The sequence below is a fragment of the Seriola dumerili genome, unplaced genomic scaffold (genome assembly GCF_002260705.1).
Source record: "Seriola dumerili isolate Sdu_G_001 unplaced genomic scaffold, Sdu_1.0 BDQW01000066.1, whole genome shotgun sequence".
Lineage (NCBI taxonomy): Eukaryota > Metazoa > Chordata > Actinopteri > Carangiformes > Carangidae > Seriola > Seriola dumerili.
The window spans coordinates 4076214-4097209 of NW_019174321.1; the positions used below are offsets into that span (position 1 = coordinate 4076214).

A 20996-nucleotide genomic window follows, 5' to 3' on the forward strand; every position below is an offset into this window, starting at 1 on the left:
CACCTACAGTAAGTTTGAATTTTACTGTTATTGTTACATAATTTAAATTTTCCTGCATCCAATCTGTTTGTAGCTACAAATATCAAAATGTTAGGTCACTTACATTTTGGCAGAAAACCAGTAAAATAAACCACCAAACAATGATGCATAAATGGTGTATTATTAGTGGAAATTTTTGGAGCCACTGCTAGGTGTTGAAAGGTGGAGAAGATAAGAGAAACAGGAAAAGGGGGGAAATAACACTTTTATGTGAGATCTTTCTGAGGTGTCCCATTCATTCTCATCACCCAGTCACCATCTGGTGCATCCCCAGTGTACAAATAATTAATGAATACCAATACAAAAAATACTCCACACTTGCTTTAGGAATGCACTGTTAGAAATAACTTTAAAATGAATGCTAGAGAAAACAACATATTAAAAAACATAATTATCAGCCGGGGACAGTTGTTGAGCCCAAGCTGGATTGGCTTATGCCACATCTGGGAAAATAGATTAACCATTATAATTCTTAACCTGCTGTGAGTACCAGATGTTTGAGATTTTTCATTAATTCCATTAGAAGTGAAACTGAAACTGCATTTCTGTTGGTACTGAAGTCAATAGCAGTTTTTAGTCATGCTCAAGGCAATTTCCTGCAGGCACCTTTTGTGTCTTTTAAAACAACAGTGGTCACTGCTGAATGTCTTTCTTTGTAGGGAGATGCATTCACTTACCTTTTTTTTGTAGCAGTTTTTCCAATAATAAAACACCTCTGTCTGTGTGAGTTTTTACACTCTTGCTTTCAACAGAACAGCTATAGGACAAAGCAATCATGTCACACCATTGATTGTGTGATTGCAATATTAGCCTTGTCGGCAGCTGTACTCGCTGTGCCTTAACAAGCAGGAGGTAAATACTGCACACCACTGGGGGCTGATTGAATATGTTTATTTAATTTCTGTCCAAAAACGAGGCAGGCAGTTGGATGTCTGATTACCTCAACTATTACCACCAAAGTATTACTCTCATGTTGAGAGGTGTGCAGAATGATGTGTCCTCTGAAACACAGGGCAGAAATAGAAATGCAGAGCAGTTGCACCGTGGCGGTATAGATGTAATGTGCCCTATGGGTTTGATCCTTTTTTGCGGCGTAATGAATCTTTCTCACGTCACTTGCTTCGTGAATGCCTCCTCCAGGTGATTCACCGCCGCAAATCAAACTTTCTCTCTGTGCTTTCTCAAGCAAGACCAACTCCCTTTAACAGATTCTTCACACAGCAGATAGTCTGACAATAAAAGCAGATATTCTTGCCCCGGCGTAGCATTTTGTCAAAAGATAAAAGCCTTCCTCCCTTCTATCTCCCTTTTCATCAGTACAGAAGAACACAATGTGAAGGCAAACCCCATTTTCTTCTGCACTCTGAATATCTCTGCAGTGCAATGTGGAGAGTGTCATTTGTAATGAATAGCCCTGAGGTAATTAGAAACACGCTGCTCTTCCAGGAGAAAAACAAGATCTTGAAAAAGTGATGATGAATAAATAGAAAAGATGAAAAAAAAAAACAGAAAAAGATGAAGGAGGGATGGGCCCTCCTGGCTGAGAAACAGATGCCGGAGCTGTATTGTTGATACTCTCTGCTGTTTGGCAGAGGACGCAGCGGGCTTTTGCCAATTCATTAACCAGTCTGGTAAGGAGGCTTCACACTGTCTCCAGCAGCACTCAAAACACCGCCTACTTGTCTTGTCACTCATGAGCTTGTTTGGGCGATGACAGGGTGTTGGTGTGTTTCTGCATGTTTGTGTGTATTCTGTCGGTGTTTGCACAAACATCTGTGTTTGAATCTCAGAGACTGAATGGGACATTAGATAGGAAATGATTCAGTGTAATTGAGAACTATGAAGAGCAATGCTGTTTATTAACCCCGTCTCACACAAAATACATTTAGATTCTACTGATTAGCTGGTCAGCATGTTCTAGAGGCATTTCAGTTGCTCCCTATGAATTGCTGTCAAATTCATTCTCCAAAGAAATAGGGGGCAGCATATCAACAAAAAGTTGGGCTGTCCACCCCTATCATAAGAAACAAGAGAGGCACCCTTTGGTGCCTCCTCCCTCTTACCTTCTCCAGTGCCATAGTCAGACTGGTCATTGGGCATACTGGGACAAATCCTGATCTGCCGTCAAGTCAGTGGTCAAGTGGAAGTTTTTATAGGCTCTCTTTATGTACCTGTCTTTTGGGGTGCGCATGAGAGCGTGCTGTGTGCGCGGTCTGGGACTGGACAGCAGGAGTAGGGTGACGAGGTCCAGGACCACGAGGTAGAGCAGCTAGAGCAGCAACATCAACAGCTGAGCTTGAAGAAAGAGTGGAGGAATGTTGCTGCAGCACTGGTTTATAGCTGCCTCTCAGTTACTACTTCTTCATCCTCTCATGTTAGACCGAGGGACGACTGGCTGCAGCAGTGACTCACTATCGCCTCTCAAGGAACAAATACGAAGTGGTGTTACGAGATGGGACCAGTTGTGGCTAGTTAGTTAGCATGCTAATGTTGGTAGCTATCTCTGCAACACAATACATAGACGTTTTTGACATAATGTCATAATGTTATTTCTTCACACTGTTGATAATCTTAATTACTTTGTGAATGTTTTCAACTAAATACTAAAATATTACCTCTTTTAAAAATAGAAGACAATGATTTTTATTATCATGGCGTGCACAGGTGTTGGATCTCAAATCAATGTAGCTGTGCTATGAATTTTTAAATTTAATGCTGGGGTCTACCCTATAAGGTGCTTTTGTTTGTTATTTATGTGAAGAAATTGGAAAAAAGTTTCTTTCTGCTCATTAATTTCTAAAATGTATCAAACCCCAAATCTGAATTGAAATGCAATGGCAAGGTACAAGTATGCGGTCTACAGAAACAGGTTTGAATCCATCACCACTTCCAACCCTCTGCTTTGAGCTGTCACACTGTCAGACAGATTGATCCCACCTCACTTAAATGCACCATAAGCTACAGTCACTTTGACAAGGTGAGGAGGGTTAGTCATTGCTGACTTTGACATGGATGGAAAAAGAACGATGGAGACACTAATAGAGTAATCAATACTCACCATTTTGAATGTCGAAACAGATTGCCTGGCCAAAAGATGGCCAACTTGATCTGATAACAATCTCAGTGGTACTGTACAGATGTTTGAGTCTGTGCCGCTGTGTCTGATAATCCTTGCAGCCCTGGTGTGTGTAGTTTGCATGTTGGTTAACTGTGTGTTTCTCCTGTTTATTTTTTTGTTTGAGTTTGTTTGTGTGGTAAGAGTGAAGGAAGCAGATGTAGATGTGTTAGAAAGATGTCATCCGCACACACCAGATTCCTGTGTGTTAGTCGCTGTAAATTTCCATGCTGCATGTCTGAGTCATGGGCTTGTTTGTGTATGTGTGTTTGCAGGTGATGATTGCACACAACTGTAGTCTTTAAGGGACACTGTACCCTTTTTCTTCTTAGAAATATTATGTATCATCATGTGTATCATTTATACTTTGCCTTTTTTCTGAGCATTATCAGGTGAATTTAAGATGTTTGGATGTGTTTTTTCACCATTCCAACCATCTATGGCTTCAGTTCTTCTTTGTTGGTACGACAATCAATAAGCAGTTTCCTGATGTTCACTGTGATGGAAATATACAGAAATGAATGGAAACAGTCTGGCTTGCAAACATGTAGAGTACATGTGATTTGTAGTAAATGCTCTATGCTCCTTTTAGTTTGGATGCAGGCTTGTGTCAACAATTTCAAATTCTCCAATGCAGTGCCACCCCTGCCACTGACCAACAAAATGGTTTTCACATTCGATACAATCTTTTTAGTGTTGGAATATTTTCTGTAACTTTATCTCCCTACATGATGGTCTAAATCCTGCATGACAGCAGGAATATAACTCGGGTAGAAAAATATGAAATCCCTTCATTTTGGTTCTTTTTTTTTTTGGGCCTAAATACAAATTTAAAATCAAAAAATTAAGATAACTGAATCTAAAAAAATACCACAATTAGTCTTAAAAAAGTGTGTAATTGTGAAATGTCACCATCACAGCCACTGATTCTCTGCTGTGTTCTTTCATAGAATATGATGTGCTATAAAACGTATCTTACCTGGAAATAGGTTTTATGAATTAATCTCTTGAAGATGTGGATGTGCCGACATTTATATCTCAAAAAAAAGTATCTGTCAGATAAAAATAAATACACACACTTGAAACCTTTTCTACTCTGGTTAAGACAGCTGTTCAAACAGAAAATTACAAAACAACCTAACCGAAAAAAATATGTTCACATGAGGATTTAATTGAATATATCTCTCATGTAAAAAAATAGCAACGCTACCAAATGAAGCATGCAGACTATTTTAGTTCCTGTAATCTCGGTTTCGCCTCCTGGGTCTGAGTCTCAGCACAGTCAGAGTTGCTGTCCTGTTTGGATTGTGTTGTGCTTGTCTGTTAGGTGACACATTTAAGTTGTCCTTTGTAATGCAGCATAACAGAGCTGAGCATGACTAAACATGACCAGCCTCTCAGGCTGCAGGATGATTCCAATAGCAGATCGCTACTCAGCTCCACTTCTGAGAGATGACCAGTAAACATGCCAGGAATGACTGACTCTGGTTGTACGAGGCGGCCTTGGCAGAAGTATGTATCTTTGATGCTATTACACGCATAGGCTCATCTCTTTTTCATATTTTCATTGAAATGTTACTTAGCTGCCAAAAGAGCATCACATAAGTGAAGTCTTAAACCGGCAGTGAGCGAGTGCTCTGTCAGGAAAAACTGGATTGTTCCAGTTTATTAAAACCTGGGCTTTTTTTTTTTTTTTTTAAGATTATTATTGTTTTGGTCATGATTTTAAGTTAATTGTTCAGATTGACCACATGGCTAAAAAGGGGTGCGGAGGGAAAGAAAACATGAGCAGTCAGTCTTTCATATTTTTATGTTTTAAAACAAACCACCAAGTTAGTCAAACCAATACATATGTCTGGAGAGCCTCTGGTCAAATCCTGATTTTATAACCGCAATGTTGTCAGACAAAGTAAAGACAAAGACTGTGCTGTGAGAAGGTTAGAAGCATATCTTGCTAATCAGATCTGCTAGTTTCTTTAGCAGTTACCAATAGCTTCTCTCTCTCCATCCCACTCTCATGCTCTCTCTGTTCGGTGTGTCTTATGTTTAGTTCTTTCTCTGCCACTTTTATTGATAATGATACAAGTAATGAAAGTAGTGTATTTGCTGTAGTGGAGGTGAGGCTCAGTGTATTGGAAGCACTCCTCCGCTTCCCTGCAGTTCCTGAGCAGCCGGGAAACCACAGCAGCTCGGTAGACTGCCCATAACAAGAGGTGTAGCCCTAAGCTCCGGGTCGGCATCCATACATGTCCAGCTATACCCAGTCTTGTTTGAAAGAATGTCTCTAAATCTGCAGACAGTGTGCTAACAGAACATGTTTGCACCAGAAACAGTCAGTCAGGGACATTCCAGATTATAAACCTGGTTGCGGTCCAGTCAAAAAGACTAAGAGTTGAGTTGAGTGAAACTATCACACTTAAAGTGCAAAGTGCAAACTTTATTTAGAAAGTGTGACTAAATTTGAGGCTGAGTGTCTTAGAAGAACAGATTTTGTTAGTTCTCTCTAGATTGATTCCCCTCTTATTTTAAATTACTGTCCTTTTTTTGTGCCTCAATTGCCAGTTTTCTTATACATACAAATGTGTTGTGGGTCATGTGAAGTGTACCCTTTTATTATTCAGATTGTATTCTAGCAGAAGTGCATATTGTTTATCTGTCCACCAAGAGCAAGGGAGAAATATTGGAGGTGCGGACGCTTTGATCAGATTCAAGAGGAACTGAATGTGAAATCTGATGAAAGAACACAAGATTGGAAAAAAAAAACACAAACAAAAACATGCACATTTAGGATAAGCTGTGATTTTCAGGTATTCCTGGAATATTTTGTTCTTCACAGAGAGCACATTTGCACACACTGTAGTTTTTGTTTTTACATTAGAGAAAAAGGAAGAAATCTTGTGTGCATATTTTACATTCATGCTGGCAGATTATTCACTTGATCCATGCTAATGCTTTGGCGTGCTCTTGCTTTTCTCGAAATGGAAAAAAAAAGGTCATACTCACCGCAGACCTCTCTTTTTTTATCTGCACCTCCACTGCAAAACAGTAGTGCAGAAAAGAGGCTTATTTTTGTGAGCTGTACGGTACACGTCGCTGTCTGGAAGGTGATACTGTACTCGCAGGTAGCTTGAACAGACAGCTGCCAGAGAGGAAGGAGGCAGAGAAGGAGAAGAGAAGGAGAAGGAAAGGACAGAGAGAGGGAGAGGGTGAGGGGGTGGGGGAGTAGAGGATACAACAGGGGAAGAAAGGAAATGCGATGAAATGAGGAGAGGAGAAAAAAAAATGCTTGGAGTCTGCAGTCAGCAACATGTCAAACTGCTCTCCAGATTACTCTGCACCCACAAGAAGACAAGGGAGTAGTGAGTGACAATAACGCACCTTCTGTGTGTTATTTCTATCGACACAATGCAAGGTAATGCCCACTCCTCTGAAAAGACAGATTTTTAAAATTTTGAAAAAAAATTAAAATACACCAACTAATTGGTAAGTAAGCTCCTGGATCAAGTGAAGGTTTACCATTTGTTAGCACTGTGTGTGTGCGTGTGTGTGCGTGTGTGTGCGTGCGTGCGGTTTTTAGTGTGCTGTGGTGCATATGCTTACACCTCTGAGATTATGCTAAGCAAGCTTATACAATCCACTTAGCATACAGGCTGTAATAAAGTATTAACATGCACAGTCACAGGCCAAATAAATCCTGGGTAAGAAAAAAAAAAAAAAAAAGTGGTGAAACTGCGACGACTATTTTAGTCACACAATGGAACGCTGATCAAAGAGGAACCAAAAACAAAGCCAGGGCTTCGGGTTTTCTTTCATTAATGACAGTACAAACATCAACTGGTTTATAATTTTGTGAGTGAGGTAACCAGTTTGCCTAGCATGGCTTCACTCAGTGTTGATCTGAGATGCTGTGTGTCACAGAAAAATTGAGAAATCTGAGAATTGTCAAAACAACGTGTCTGTCAGTATAAATAGACAGATCTATTTTCATTCCTTAAAACATCTCATTAAAAGACATAGACAAAGACTGGGGTGTTTGTCATCTACATTTCCACCTCAAATCACACTCTCAGAAAAATGTCAATCATTAAGGCAATTAAAAAAAAACACATGTAGAAATAAGCCTCCGTTGACTTCCCATCAGCTCAGATCAGCTGTCATCGCTCTGCTGTGAAACTGACAGTATGTTCTGTCATTTTACACGACTTAACACACAACTTCTGTTGTTCCCGCTCGCTGCATGATTTTCTTTTCTCAGAGCTTCCCAGAGTAACTCATTTGTGAATCATGAAGTGTCATTTATCACATTATTGATCATGTTAACTGGTGACAGTTCAATAACATTATATCTAATGTGGTATCAGCGTGTTTACAGTATCACTGTACGAAAAGCTAATAGATGATAAGATGTGTTGTGTGCATCAGTAACTCAGAATTAAAGCCCAAATTGACTGTTTGCTGTGCCTTGCTCCACTTAGTTACTGTTGTTTCACCTGCCAAGCTTCCTGTTATCAAAGAGCATTCAATTCACAATGATAATGGAGGCAGATATACCACTTGAAATTCTTTGTAATTTTTTAAACAATGGGTCCTTGATTTCAGACAGAGTTAGACAAAAGCAGTCTTCTGATTTTTAGTCAACAACGTCTGATGTTGCTGCTGAAATGTCAGCTGTCATTAGCATGTTTTATCAGCTGTAACACTAGCTCAATGAGTTGGTAGAAAATGCTATCTCTGGTGGGCTTTTTAATGCTTCTAGCTAGCTTATTTAGGCTAAAGATGCATGCAAAAAGTTAGCATGTTCAGAAGATAGGAAAATAAAGACAAAGCCTACACTTGTATTGCAGTGTAGTCTTTGCTATCATAAGTAAGAAAAAAAGGAGCATCATTCATTCATAACCCCATTCGGCTGGTTAGCTTATGTAGCCTACTTCAACAATATGTTTTTTTTTGGAGGAGAAAAGCTTTTAGGAGGAGGGCGAACAGTGGGCTGTGGTTGCTGGAGTGTGAACTTAGCCTAAACACTGATGGCATCAAGCGCAAAGCACCAAGGCTTTCACACAGTTGAGAAATACTACACAGTGGATCTTCATGTTGTGAATGGAGCTTTTTGAACAGAACCTGTAAAACCCACAAAGATGTGCTCCTTGACTTTGGAAGTAACACTAGTTTAAGTTAATGACTTAATAAGCTTGTTAGCTTGACATGCTAACATAAAACAATTGCTAAATTATACCAAACCATAATCACACCTGTTTAATCCATTCCTTCAAATTTACGTTTGTGCTTTTTGTTTTGGAAGAGTAGTCAAAAATACACCAAGTATCGCTCTTACTGTTGGACATGTAGTGCTTCAATGTTTGGAGAAATCTAAAGACTGAGATGCTGCACAACAGCTTTCAGAGGAAGGATTTGGTCATTGGTCAATTTGTCATATTTTCCAAGCACTCTTAAAAAAAAAATATATATATATATCCTGTGTGAGTTCAAAATAGCACCCGGGCCAGCATGGTGGCCTGAAGCCAGTAGCATGCAATGCACATGTAACAGCTGTGTGATCATCATGTGTGTGTATGTGTGTGCGTGTGTGTGTATATATGTATTTAAAGTAAGTTCATAGTAGCTGTTGTTTTTCACTGCAGAATGAATTCAAACAAGGCTAATTGTGTTTGTCCTGGACTGGTCAATAAAAAGCCAGACACAACAACTAATAAATCAATTAGAGGGTGTGAAAATGTATTTAATATCACCAAACCTTCCCTTCTACTCTACTTTTCCTTCTCTCAGCTATAAAACCTTGTGCAAACCGGATTGATTAAAACTTCCTTCTTCACTAAAACCCATCTGTTGGGCCAATCAGGCCTTTCCTAATGCATGACCCAATCTGTGTCCCAGGGCTGTGTTTAATCCGGCAGCTTACATTGAAAGAGCACACGTAGAGTGGAGCTTCTCTGCAGTCGCCACCACTGGTTGGACAGGCGCTAATACCAAAAGCGTTTCAAGAGAGGTGGTTAGTGGAATTAGCGAGAGTTGGGAACAGATCTAAGGCAGAGTGGACTCCTGATTTTGTATTTAATAGCCTTCGCTCTCCATCCTACCCCCTTCCCTCCCCTCTTCCCCCATATGTGCGTGGCTTGTCCCTGGGGGCCTGCTGAATATGGGCAACACTAAGTGGAAAAGAGTGTTAAGTGTGGTTAAAAGGGATAGAAGGGATAGGAAACAGGAATAAAGTGGAAATCGGCTTCAGCAGGACGGACAGTGTTGTTAACATTGGTGGTGTGGTGTAAGGTAATATTTTAATGAGTGATGGTTAGTAGATCATCGACGAAGCCCCCACTGAGCCAGTTCAGCTCTCAGGTCAAAGGAGGGGTGTTGGAGAGAGATGCAACTGCTGTGCTGTCACTCAGAGAGGCTTTTAATGGTCAAAGAGCATGTTGTTTGACAAAAACACTCGCTGGTCCTTATACCACATACTGTATTTCCATTCGTGTGTTGACTATCATAAATGGTGCAGCCTCAGGCTTGGGGTTTGGTGCAGAAATTACATCACAATGCAGCATAAGTGTTTACAGTTGAAGTTAGTGTCTCATATTGTTTAGAAGAAGCATTTTCTGAGCTGATCCTCAGTGCTAATGGAACCTGCGAGACTCAACACTGTGATAAAACAATATTTTAGAGGTGTTTGGGGACCACAAACCATGTCGGCATTACCTATGTATGTGCCTGTGATAGCTAAAGAGCATTAATTTGCGTCAACAACTCAGGCAGGTTTCCAGAATATGTATATATATTTAATAAGGCTGCTTGACAAACTGGTGATCACAAAGACATATTTTATGAAACAGAACTTCTCAGTCCTGTGAGAGGATTATTCAAAGCAAAGTTAGGATTCTTCACATTTCTGGGTCAGATAGCGTCCATAAATCTTTTTTATGGAAAATGTCATTTCTGCCCCACCCTGCCTGCCTCCCATTTCAAAAAGAAAAAGGTAAGAAATAAACAAAAACCAATGGAGGAAAAAAAAAGAAAAAAGAAAAAGATTGTCTAGACATATGTTGTGGAGAGACAGATAATTGAGGCGCACTGTCCTTGATCTGGAGATTAAATTTTCATTTACGGAATAAAGTACAAAGCAGAGAAAAAGCCTTCAAAGAGTCTCAGTGAAACTGATAACACAGCACATATCAACATTCACCTGACGTTAGGTAGAATGCCATTATAATATGTGCTGTGCTATCGTTTCGGGCCAAACGCAATGAAAGCAGTTTTCAACCTTGGGGCCTTGAGCTCGCCTTGCAGGCTGGCAACTGCACCACCAATTATTTCACCACAATGTCAAGGTTGCATGCTTTTCAAATTTTGAGCACCTTGCCACGCTGATGTCTGCTTATGAAGCTAATAGAATTGAGCAACACTATATTTAATGTCAGACATTTTCATTACTTTATTTCATTACTCTGATGATGATATTATAATTTTATGACGCTTTATGTCTCTGTTTGATTGGCACTTGAGGCATTTAAGTAAATGTCCTTTGTAAAGTGGTGTCAAACGGTGTCCGAGCTGCAGGATTAGACTGGGACGGTGATAAGTGAGCAGGCAGGAGCTAATTAAGTGTTGCTTAAGCCTCCGAATACAGTGTCATATATCAGTAATCCTGTATGACCTCGGCCACTGGAGACCAGAGATTGTTGGCTTAGACACAGAAAGCTCACTTATATATAGAATGATATAATAGATTTCACTTTGTCCATTAACAGATCATTTGACACTGTAATTAAAAACAGCTCGCAGTGATGAATTAATCAATTCCCGAGAGTGGGTGTGTAAGATAAGCTGAGAGCATTTTCGCTCACACCGGAGAGCAGACGGTACGTGCAGTATTTAGATACTTTGGAGGGGAAATTGACAGGGACTGTGATTCCAGTGGTTCTGCAGCTGAATGAAAAGGGCGAGGCAAAATAAGAAAAAATAAATAAATAAGAGGAGAGTGCGGAGGGGAGAAAGAAAGCAGGAAACACAGCAACATACTTCAGACACTTCATGTCGTAAGTCGTATGCGTACACTTATAAACAGCAGGTCGTAATGTTACGATCATTGGTTTTTTTGCTTGTGTTTTGTTTAAAATGTATCTTTCATGGGAGTAGCTGTACATTATTATTGCTATTTATTAAGAGGTTTAAGTGGCACATCAAGCAGTTGGTTAATTAAAGAAACTAGATGACAGCTGCAAAATGTCGAAATAGAATTCACAGGTAAAAATAAAAAAATAAATAGAATCAATAAAATAAAAGACAAAACAAGAGAGACATTTAAGAAAATACTGCATCCCTCTACCTCCCACTGCCACCAACATAAACGTATACCTCACACTGTAAATTCTGCGACATATGGACAACCCCTGGGCTCTTCCTGCTCGCCTGCACCGTTGGCGTGACAGCACATTGACACGCTCAATGAGGAGCTGTCATTAAAGGGTGGCATATGAGCCTCCGGTTATCTAAGGGAGGTCTGCTGAGACACAAACGCCCATCTATCTGTGGAGATTCTGCTGTTTCTCTGAAACGTGATGATACTTTAATAGGTGTTGTTTTAAGGCAGAAAATCACCACTGTTGTGATGCTTTGACAAATGGGTATTATCAGGTGTGTATAGCATTTATATAACATTTAAATCATAGAATAAACCTAATTGATATTTTCATTTAAACTACTTGTAGCACATACAGCTCGACACTTTTTTACAGCTAAAATATCAGTTATGGAAATGAGCCTAGTGCTAGCATGAGACACAAAAGCAAACCACACCACCCCTCCCTCTCTTCCTCCCTGGCTACCGGCATCCTTGTCACGTATTCCATCTCAGCTAATGCAGGAATCCATCGTCACCGATAGCGACATTGTCCTGCAATTAATGCTAGCCTGAAGCTCATTGCAAGAGGAGTAGTATACCAAAAGCACGATTACACATTGATTGACAGCCATTAGCTCCTTCTCCTGCCTTCTCTGATTGGTCAGAAGGGCACGGCTCGCTCAGAAACTTTAGAGGGGAATATCTCTGCACTGCTGCCAGCCTGTTCAATGGTCAATTAGTCACAGAGGTCTTTGACAGCACCTCTCTAGTTTTGGAGCATATTTCAACTAAAAAATATTAAAGTTAACACTGCAGTTTTAATTTGTGATATCCCAGTCTCAGGAAAATTTGCTAAAAATTCACATTTAACTAACTTGCAGAATTTTACGTAACATTTTTTATGAACCTGGAACCTTTATGCTGAATGTTTACGTGTATTTCATTGTGTTTAAGTGTGTTTATTTGCTTCTGGCAGCTAAAGCATGAATAATTGTTTTTCTGGTTATGTTAAGGCAACTTAAAACACCTGGTCATGTGTAAGGAAAGATGGCGGTGCCTTGGTTAAACATTAAAAAGGTTGCAGGTGACTTGAAGCATGAGGGAGGCTGAACTGATATTGATGAATGGACATTTTTTTTTTCAAACTTAACTAAAACGTGGGAAAGTAGGATGCAAACCTCGGTCTCTATGGTTACACCTAACCATCCTCCAACTCTCTGACCTCTGTGCAGTAGTAGAACTTCGCACTTCCTGGATTGGGAAAAAAAAAAACCTTGCCAGTGAATCTAATCCAGGCAGCAATTAAATTTTCTTCAAAATGTATTTGACAAAGTAAATGAGTGAATATAATTTGACTGACTGACTTGTCTACATGCGGTGTATTCAGCAGTCTATCTTATTGTGCTGTACATCTTTACATGTCACAGGTTTTGTTTGATAAATGATGCGTCTTTTTTAGCGGCTTATTGCTGGAATTGGTTTGCTTCCTGTGACGTGAAAAGAGACTAAAATACTGAGCATTTCAGAAAAGTAAAAATCAAATGATTGTTAACTATAATACAGTAACTGCAAAACCTGTTTAATACAGTGCAACTTATGGATTTCATTGAATTCTGTAATTATATGCAGCCGCACACTCAGGAAGTCACAGGAGACGCGGCATCCTCGCTCAACTGACTATAGGTGAAACAAATAAACAGTAAACTCTGTTCCCTCTTGGAGTTGTCTGTGCACTCACCAAAAATGCAGCCTCATTTATACTTTAAATTAGCTTGCATAAATAAGCTGGAGTGTGCCCGGAAAACACAAACACAAGACTCCCTGCTGGAAAGGCACAAAGGAGCAGCACAGAACAAAATCTTTTGAAGGGACTCTAAAAGGGAATTAAGCAGGCCTGTCAAAAAATTAAACTGGCTCTGGTTTGAAAAGGGATTCTTTTAGCTCCTCTCTTCTGCCTCGCCATTCCTTCTCCCAGAATACATGGGGCCCTGCCAAGACACTGCAGTCCACACTGCAGATCTTTCTGCCATGGAGGAAAACCTCACACAGAGTCTGTTAATACTGCTTATTGTCTTACAAAGAAAACACTCGAGTCATTTTTCTTTTTAAATCCAATATTTAGGGACTTGAGTTTGTGGTGAAGCAGTTCATGTCTTGTTCATATGAATCTTTTTTTATTTGGTAGTCTGCAGTAGGTCATTTAAGGATGCTCCAGTTTATCCAGACTTAAGATCACCAGATTTCTGATTTGAACTGGAACAATGTTTGAATGTCTGCCCGAAATGATTCTGTAAATAATGTTCTATATCCCAGCTCTCCGTGGCTCTCACTAGGTAAAACATTTTAATGCTCTTCATTAAAGCAGGTGGCCTTTTCATCCCATACACCGTAAAGTAGGTCTGCATTTTTAGTAGTCTGCTAAAACGTATCATCAGACCTACATGATAGAAAATAGAAGGGTAAAGGAAGCATCCATTTGTTAGGTTGTTTCTGATGTTTCAGCAGTAGCTACTTTACCACACTTTGTTAGTATTTACCACTTTCCATTGCACTTTTAAGGAGGTAAAAGTCTTGTGATTTAAAAGACCTGGCCAAGAGGGCAGCATTAAGCATTGTTACAACAATAAATACAAACGACATAAACAGGCTAAGACCACTGCCAGATGGTACTAAAGTGTATAGATGGTATCCAGCTGCATAAACAGGTATGATTTCCCCAAACTGTTAAAAATAAAGTAAAAATAAACCTGAAGGATCTCACTATAGACTTAGATTCACCAACAGCAAACAGTTCTGAGGATTTCTGGCCCTTCTGTTCACTGTTTTATATGATGGAGTATTAGGGCCACATTGAGGGAAACATTTTTTTTTGAGAAAGAGGTCATAATATCGTGAATATAGAATAAGGTCGTAATTTTAGGCTCCTAGGGGAAGAGCAGCCATAGAACACCTTGTGAAGTTATACTTTACTGTTGGTTTCACAAATAATGAAATACTTAATCTTTTGGATCATCAGCACCACATTATCATGAGTGTCAAGACTTTGAACAGATTGTCCAAGAAACTGTCTATTGCAAAGAACGAACCACACGAACAGAGGATGTTACCTCTTGTGTGGAGGAAGAGATGGTTGGTAGTTGTCCTCTGAAAAGTTAGCACTGGTTTTGTAGTTTCTCAAGAAAGGATGAGATTGATAATCAAGATTTTAGATCCACGAGGAGGGGAACTTTGACGAGCATGGCGTCTCCGATGTCAGTCAATCAGAATTATAGGGGTGTATTGTTCTGACTAAAAATAACATGATATGTGAAAATACTGAAAATCACTGATGACAAGTAAAAGCTCTGCATTAAAAATGTTAAGTAAGAATAGGTACCACTTAACAATAAGTTTACCCTTGTAAAGGATTTATGAATGGTTTATATATTTTATATTAATGGTTTATTAATTAGCTCGTCAAAACTTTATAAATCATTTATAAGCTGTTATAACACATTAAATAAAAAGGGCAACAGTGACCTGTTGCTTGCCAATTAGTGAGCCCACATGTATCTGTACTGTTAAGCGTCATATCTCATTAGTTGCTGAGCTTTCTTTGTTTTGTCCATCCTCCAGCGTTTGTACCTGCTGCTTCATCATACTACATCATGTCTGATGTTTCTTCTTCTCATTTTACAACCATTTGTTTATCAGTTACAAACAATTGTAGCTGGCAGAAAGGAGCCTTATTGTAAAGTGTAAAACATATCACCATCTATTAATGAGTTACTGTAAGTCTCCTTTTACCATCTATAAATGGTAGTAACTCATTAGTAAGATTAATTAGTATAAAGCATTAACTTGATCTTGCCAAATAGTGAGTATGCATCAATGTATGAAAACTGTGTTATAACTTGTTTATAATTGTTTATTTATGAGTTACTGTATAAAGTGTTAACAACCGAATTAATAACCTAATCATAAATCATTTATAAATCCTTTGTAAGGGTAATCTTACTGTAAAGTGGTAGCTAAGAATATGTATTATCAGCAAAATGTCCTTGAAGTATCAATAGCAAAAGTTATTATAATGCTGAAAAATGGCCTCAGTGAGTTTTATACAATATTTTCCTGTGAATTGTGGAGGAGTATAATAAGAAGTAGCATGAAAAGTACAAGTACCTCAACTTAAGTACAGTGCATGAGTAAATGTATGTAGTTACATTCCATCCCTGCAGAATCAAAACATTTTTACTGACGTGTTAAGTTTGTGAACAATGGCCATTCAGAATAAAACCTCTGTGAGAAAGGAATTTGCAAAGACCCAAAAATTAATTTTTCTGTTAGACGAGAATGTGTGTGTGTGTGTGTGTGTTTGAATGTGTTTGTATTCAGCATCTGTGTTTTAATGAATGCATGTGTTTGTTTGCACAGTGTGTATTGGTGTGTGAATTTGTGTCATTATAGTTTAAAGTGCAAACATCCAGCAACAACATTTGACATCACAATTCCTGCCCAAATTATGTCCATTATCCAGATGTTGCCCCGCAGAATGGAACTGGACTCACTGCAGAAGTCAGGAAAATGATCACAGCTGTCAGACAGTCGCAAGAGCATCTCACATGTACGTCCAATTGGCCTTTTTGTGAAATTGGTTTGAACTATAAACTCCACCTTGATAAGACCAGACACCAACAAACCAGAGCCAGTGCAGAACCTGAAAAACCCTCCAAGCTTTTCCTCGTTAAGTTCCCCGACGTATCTTCTCAAGTGCCGGACCACCTCTGCATCCTTCGATGTCATCTGATACCCCTGACACTTTCTTTGGCATTGCTTTGAGGTCACTACACATTTTGGTCAGTTCCCCAGAGTTAAGCCTCATCTGTGGCTGTGTGATCTCCCTCCAGCAGTCAGAGACAAACCTTGTGAGCAGTGCAGCAGTGACCCTCGTCCTACACTCATAGCTGTTAAAATTTCTAGAGAGTCATCAATATCAACAGAAGAAAAATCGTCCAAAGCATTCCTGATGACATCCTGCTCTTGGCAAACTGAAGAAAGCTTGACTCCAGGTTTCTGTGCTTATTCTTGATGACAAGGCGGGGCTAACTTGACTGACAAGTACTAGCAGTCTTGAAATTCATTCAGTTGTTTTCCATGTAGCATCAATGGGAAAGGCAGTTTCAAAGTTATTCCAAGGGTGCAACGTTCACAAAACTGTAGACATCTCTATTTCAGACAAAATATAAATAGGGCTTTGAGGGAGCTCATCAGATTGATAGATCAGTGTGTCACAAAGACAGTCATCATCTACTGTAACTAAAATGATCTGTGGGTCAGAGGTGTCTGCTTTTATCACAGCATAGTTGGTATCCGCAGACGAACAGTGATTACGTTGACATATGTGCTTTATATGCTTGCAGGGTGTCTCTGGTTACTGAGGACTCTGTGATGCTTTCTCCAGGAATAATGAACAATTGTTGAAGAGAGTCATGAGGTTCATCTGTAAAAGTCTTAACTGATAATCTCTACCCGTTTTTGACCTTTTAACAGCTGGCACTAAATCAGGCTCAGAGACATGATCGTCACAGCCAGGATCCTCATCAGACTCAGAGATTTTGGTTGAGTTGCTAGGTAGCAACTCAAGCAATTGGGAGTTTGACAGTGTTGCACATCTTTTCGATGGAAACATCTTTGGGAAGAGGATTTAGCTTGAAGACCCAAACATCAAATTCAAACTCAGTCGTGACCTTTGCTGTATTCTCCTTCAGAACAGGACCTTTCCTTGTTTTAGTATCTCATCATCCTACCTGAATGTCAACTGTGAGCTTCCTTGTCCTTCCCTCCACCTTCTTTTGTTACTTCATTGCCAGTGTGAATCATCCTGTTTCAGTATATCTTGTGGACTGTTTTGCTCTACTTCTTGTTTTGTTAGATGTCTCTGGCGCCTCCTCCCAGCTGTGATTTTCCTTTCCAAGTTTGAACTTCTCCCGTAGTTTCTCAAAAAGACCCTGTTTTCACTTCGGAGTGTGTTAAACGCTTGCAAAAACTACACAGAGCCGTTCTGTCCCCATTTGATGGAAGATAATTTGAGCATCTTCCAATATCAGGATGACCTCTCTGTCAATCTGTGAATGGGGAAGAGTCGTGTCTGTTAACTTTAGATGTAAGAGGACAGTAAAAGGCCTTTATATATGTAAAAGGAAAAACAAGCCGACTATCTATCTAAATCTAATTGGGGCAGTTATGATCAGTATCACTGCTGTGCTCCTCTTTATTCTGTCTTTCACGCAGATGGCTTTTACTTGAAGTAACAAATGGTAAGGTAAACAAGCAGAGATGTTCAGCCAACAAGAGAATTTATTCCAACACAACAGAAGTTAAGTTTTGTGTTGCACCACTGCACTGGAAAGGATAGAAACGCTTCAAAAAGGGAACTGGAAACATAACTGCTGTGAAAAAGGGACATGCATAAATAGTTGTAAAGACTGTAGAAGAGTTTCAGCTTACCTTTATAAACAGTATCACCGAAAAAAAGTTCACACCCCTTATTGGTGAAAGCCAGACTTGACAGCCTATATTTCAGTATTCTCCAAACCAATAAGGAATTTGGAAAATTGTACCTTGCGTATTTGTCGCAGATAATATTCAAATATACTGTAAGAGAACCGGATATCAAAAAGAATCAAGCATTTCTCCTGTTTTGTGATGATTTATCTCTTGTATTTTTTCTTATAATCCTAATCAATACTGGCATTGATTGTTTCTTGGTGCCATGTGTCGTCCACCACACCCAAAAAGCAGAAACATGCAAAGCAGCGCATAACTAATGTTTGTGTGTGACTGTGTCGAGAGGAAACAGTGTTGGAGCTTTGTATGGAGTAAAACTACATTTCTAAATAGCTCTGAGAATTAGCTTGTCCAAACATGTCAGAGGACTCGGTTACTCAATTACGGCTGCTGCTCTCCCAGGACTGGCGGCTGTAACAACTTTTATTAACTACTCTCTTATGAAAAATGGATTCAAACATTCTGAAAATTCTCCCGGCTAGATTGGTGAGAGGTCGGGGGTTGATGTCTAATCCCACATTCAAAAGGTTTGCTCTTATGGCACCAGTCATAACAGTCCACCAGCAGCTTAGAAGCAGAATTAGATAAGTGGCAGTTGCATTAAAACATGCAGTAGAGCATGTCTCAGTGTATTTCATCTCAGTTGTCATACATGCCAGTGGAAAGCCTATCATTGTGCGTTATAGTACATGAAACATCCATCTCAGCTTTCTTCCTCCTGCCAGACGGTGATTAGATCAGTTTAGCATGGTGGCGTTGTGCCCAAACGCTGCCAGAGATGCAAATTTTGTTTTTCTTTTGTGGCCTGCTCACCCTTGTTGTTGTCTCTGTCTGCAGTTTGTCATCTGGTGTTTAGTTCTTCATGGGTGACTCACTTGCATGGACAGTGTTTTACCATGCCCAGATTAAGCTGGCTTGTTCTCTTTCATGCTGTGCGACTGGGCTCCTCTTCACGCTTGCTCTTCCCCGTTCCCACGCGTTGTGCTGCACGTTTATTATTTATGAATGCATGCAAAGCTACTTCTGCTGAAGCAAATGGAATGGGAGCCCCTCCTTGCTCCAGTGTAAATAATGCATTTGGCAAGAACTTACAGTTTTTCAAAGATATTGGTGGACTTTTGGATGGTGGAGCTCTGTTGTCTTGGAGCCCTGTGAATACTGGCCTGTGTCCCAAAGTATTGCCCTTCAGAGCCTCTGGCACCTACTCTGCTGTCCTAAAGGGGGGCTAATGAGGTGCAATACAATAGTTCCAAGTTATTTTTTTGGCCCTACACTTATTATGATGCAGAACAGAGTCCAACAGCAGCAGCAGTGAGGGGACTCATTATTTAAGTGCTACCACAACTGGTAAGAGTGGCTTGTTTTCCAAGAAAGCTCTGCTGTGCCACAATCTGTCCATGAACATGACAACATGGCTGAATCTTGCCACTGCATCAATGAAACAAACTTTCTGCTCCACAAAAAGAAAGAAAGAATGAAGACACATATCAATGACCCATAACTGATTCAGTTGTGACAGATTCAGGAGCCTCTGGTCAGCACACCAGATACTCTGCCGGTATCGCACTTCTTTGACAATTTATTTTTCTTTTTACAGCTCAGAGTTGAAAGTGACCTATTTAAGACTCGGTACAGTAACAGCAGTGTACAGCTCATTGAATAAAAGGGTGACATCACGATGCTGTCATTTTGAGAGAGTCTGAGACACACAAGTCACTTTAATGTTGGTGCAGAATGTAGGTCAGGAAAAGTGTGGAACCACCAGAGCCACACACAGAGACTGGTTTGATTTGTCAGAGAAGCAGGTAAATAACAGACAATTGAATGGCTAATTCTTGAAACATTTACTTTCTGTACGCTGTGATTCGAAGCATTTGAAATGAAGGGAATATTGAACAATATGTGCACCAAAATATGCAGAGAAGTTTTAGTTTGTTTATTCTAACTTCAAAATAAAGAGACACTGTGTCAGAAGGCTTCTTACAATGAGCTTCCCCCTCCCATGACTTGAACTTTTGACAGTTAATTAAGACAATGGAAATGAATAGGATTCTATGATTTCTTATTGGATAAAAAATACACAATGCAGAAATAAGACTGTGAAATCTGAGGATGTTTTGATTTGATCTCTGTGTCAAATTAAGTGATTATACATCGATGCATCAGAAATTAATTTACTTGGCCAACAAACATGGCAGACGACTGATGTAAGACACTAGGGACAACTACACTGCTCAACCAGACAGTTGAAGTCCTTCAACCTAAACGACTATATAGGTGTGTCCCTACCCCCAGATACGCCCCCTAGGACCAGACCAGCGAACTACACCTTTGTCACCATGGTAACTACAGTAAATACCTGGTTAAGGTTGTGGAATGGTCACGGTTTGGTATGATCATGGTCCAAGTAAAAATAAGTACTTCCTTAAGGTTAGAGGACCTCCGTCGCCATGGTTGCACTAACAAATGCTGACTAGAATATATATACTAAGGGACGTAACAATTGGTCTCACATGAAACAAACAGTGGCACTCCTGTGTTTTGTCCCTCCACCCTAACCTCCTAACGTAGACGTTATCGATGTCGTCTCTCACTGTACTCCTTCCTTTGCTTATGTCATAAAAACTACAGCTGCTAAAGGTCACCTAAAAACATAAATTAGCTATGGGACGGTGACAGAAAGTGAACCACTCACAGTGAAGGTGCGCTGTCTTTTTCATCCACAGCTGGAACAAACAGGCCACACAGGAGGTGATGTCACACTCACAGGTGTGATTGATTTGGTATCATGCTCTTAAACTGAGTCAAATGTTACAGGTTCACCAGGGGGAAATAAAACATCATCCCTCTTTCGCTTCTCCATGTTTACAGTTGTGCACATTAGGGCACTCAGTACTCCTGTGGGTCAGCATCATGGGAGATGTGGTAGAGGTTGTCAAACTAGTT

The 20996-nt window shown here is 39.8% G+C and overlaps 1 protein-coding gene across 2 annotated transcripts in view; it reads left to right on the plus strand.

Annotated features, from left to right (window-relative positions):
* LOC111219468 (protein FAM19A2-like) overlaps positions 1 to 20996 on the plus strand; it is a 92993-nt gene that overhangs the window by 21455 nt on the left and 50542 nt on the right. Inside the window, exon 1 of one of the 2 annotated variants that reach the window (XM_022742155.1) lies at positions 4638 to 4666. The exons of the other annotated variant lie outside the window; for it this stretch is intronic. The gene's annotated coding sequence lies outside the window, so the exon portion shown is untranslated. Of the gene's footprint in view, positions 1 to 4637; positions 4667 to 20996 lie in introns of those variants that run through there. 2 annotated transcript variants of the gene reach the window in all.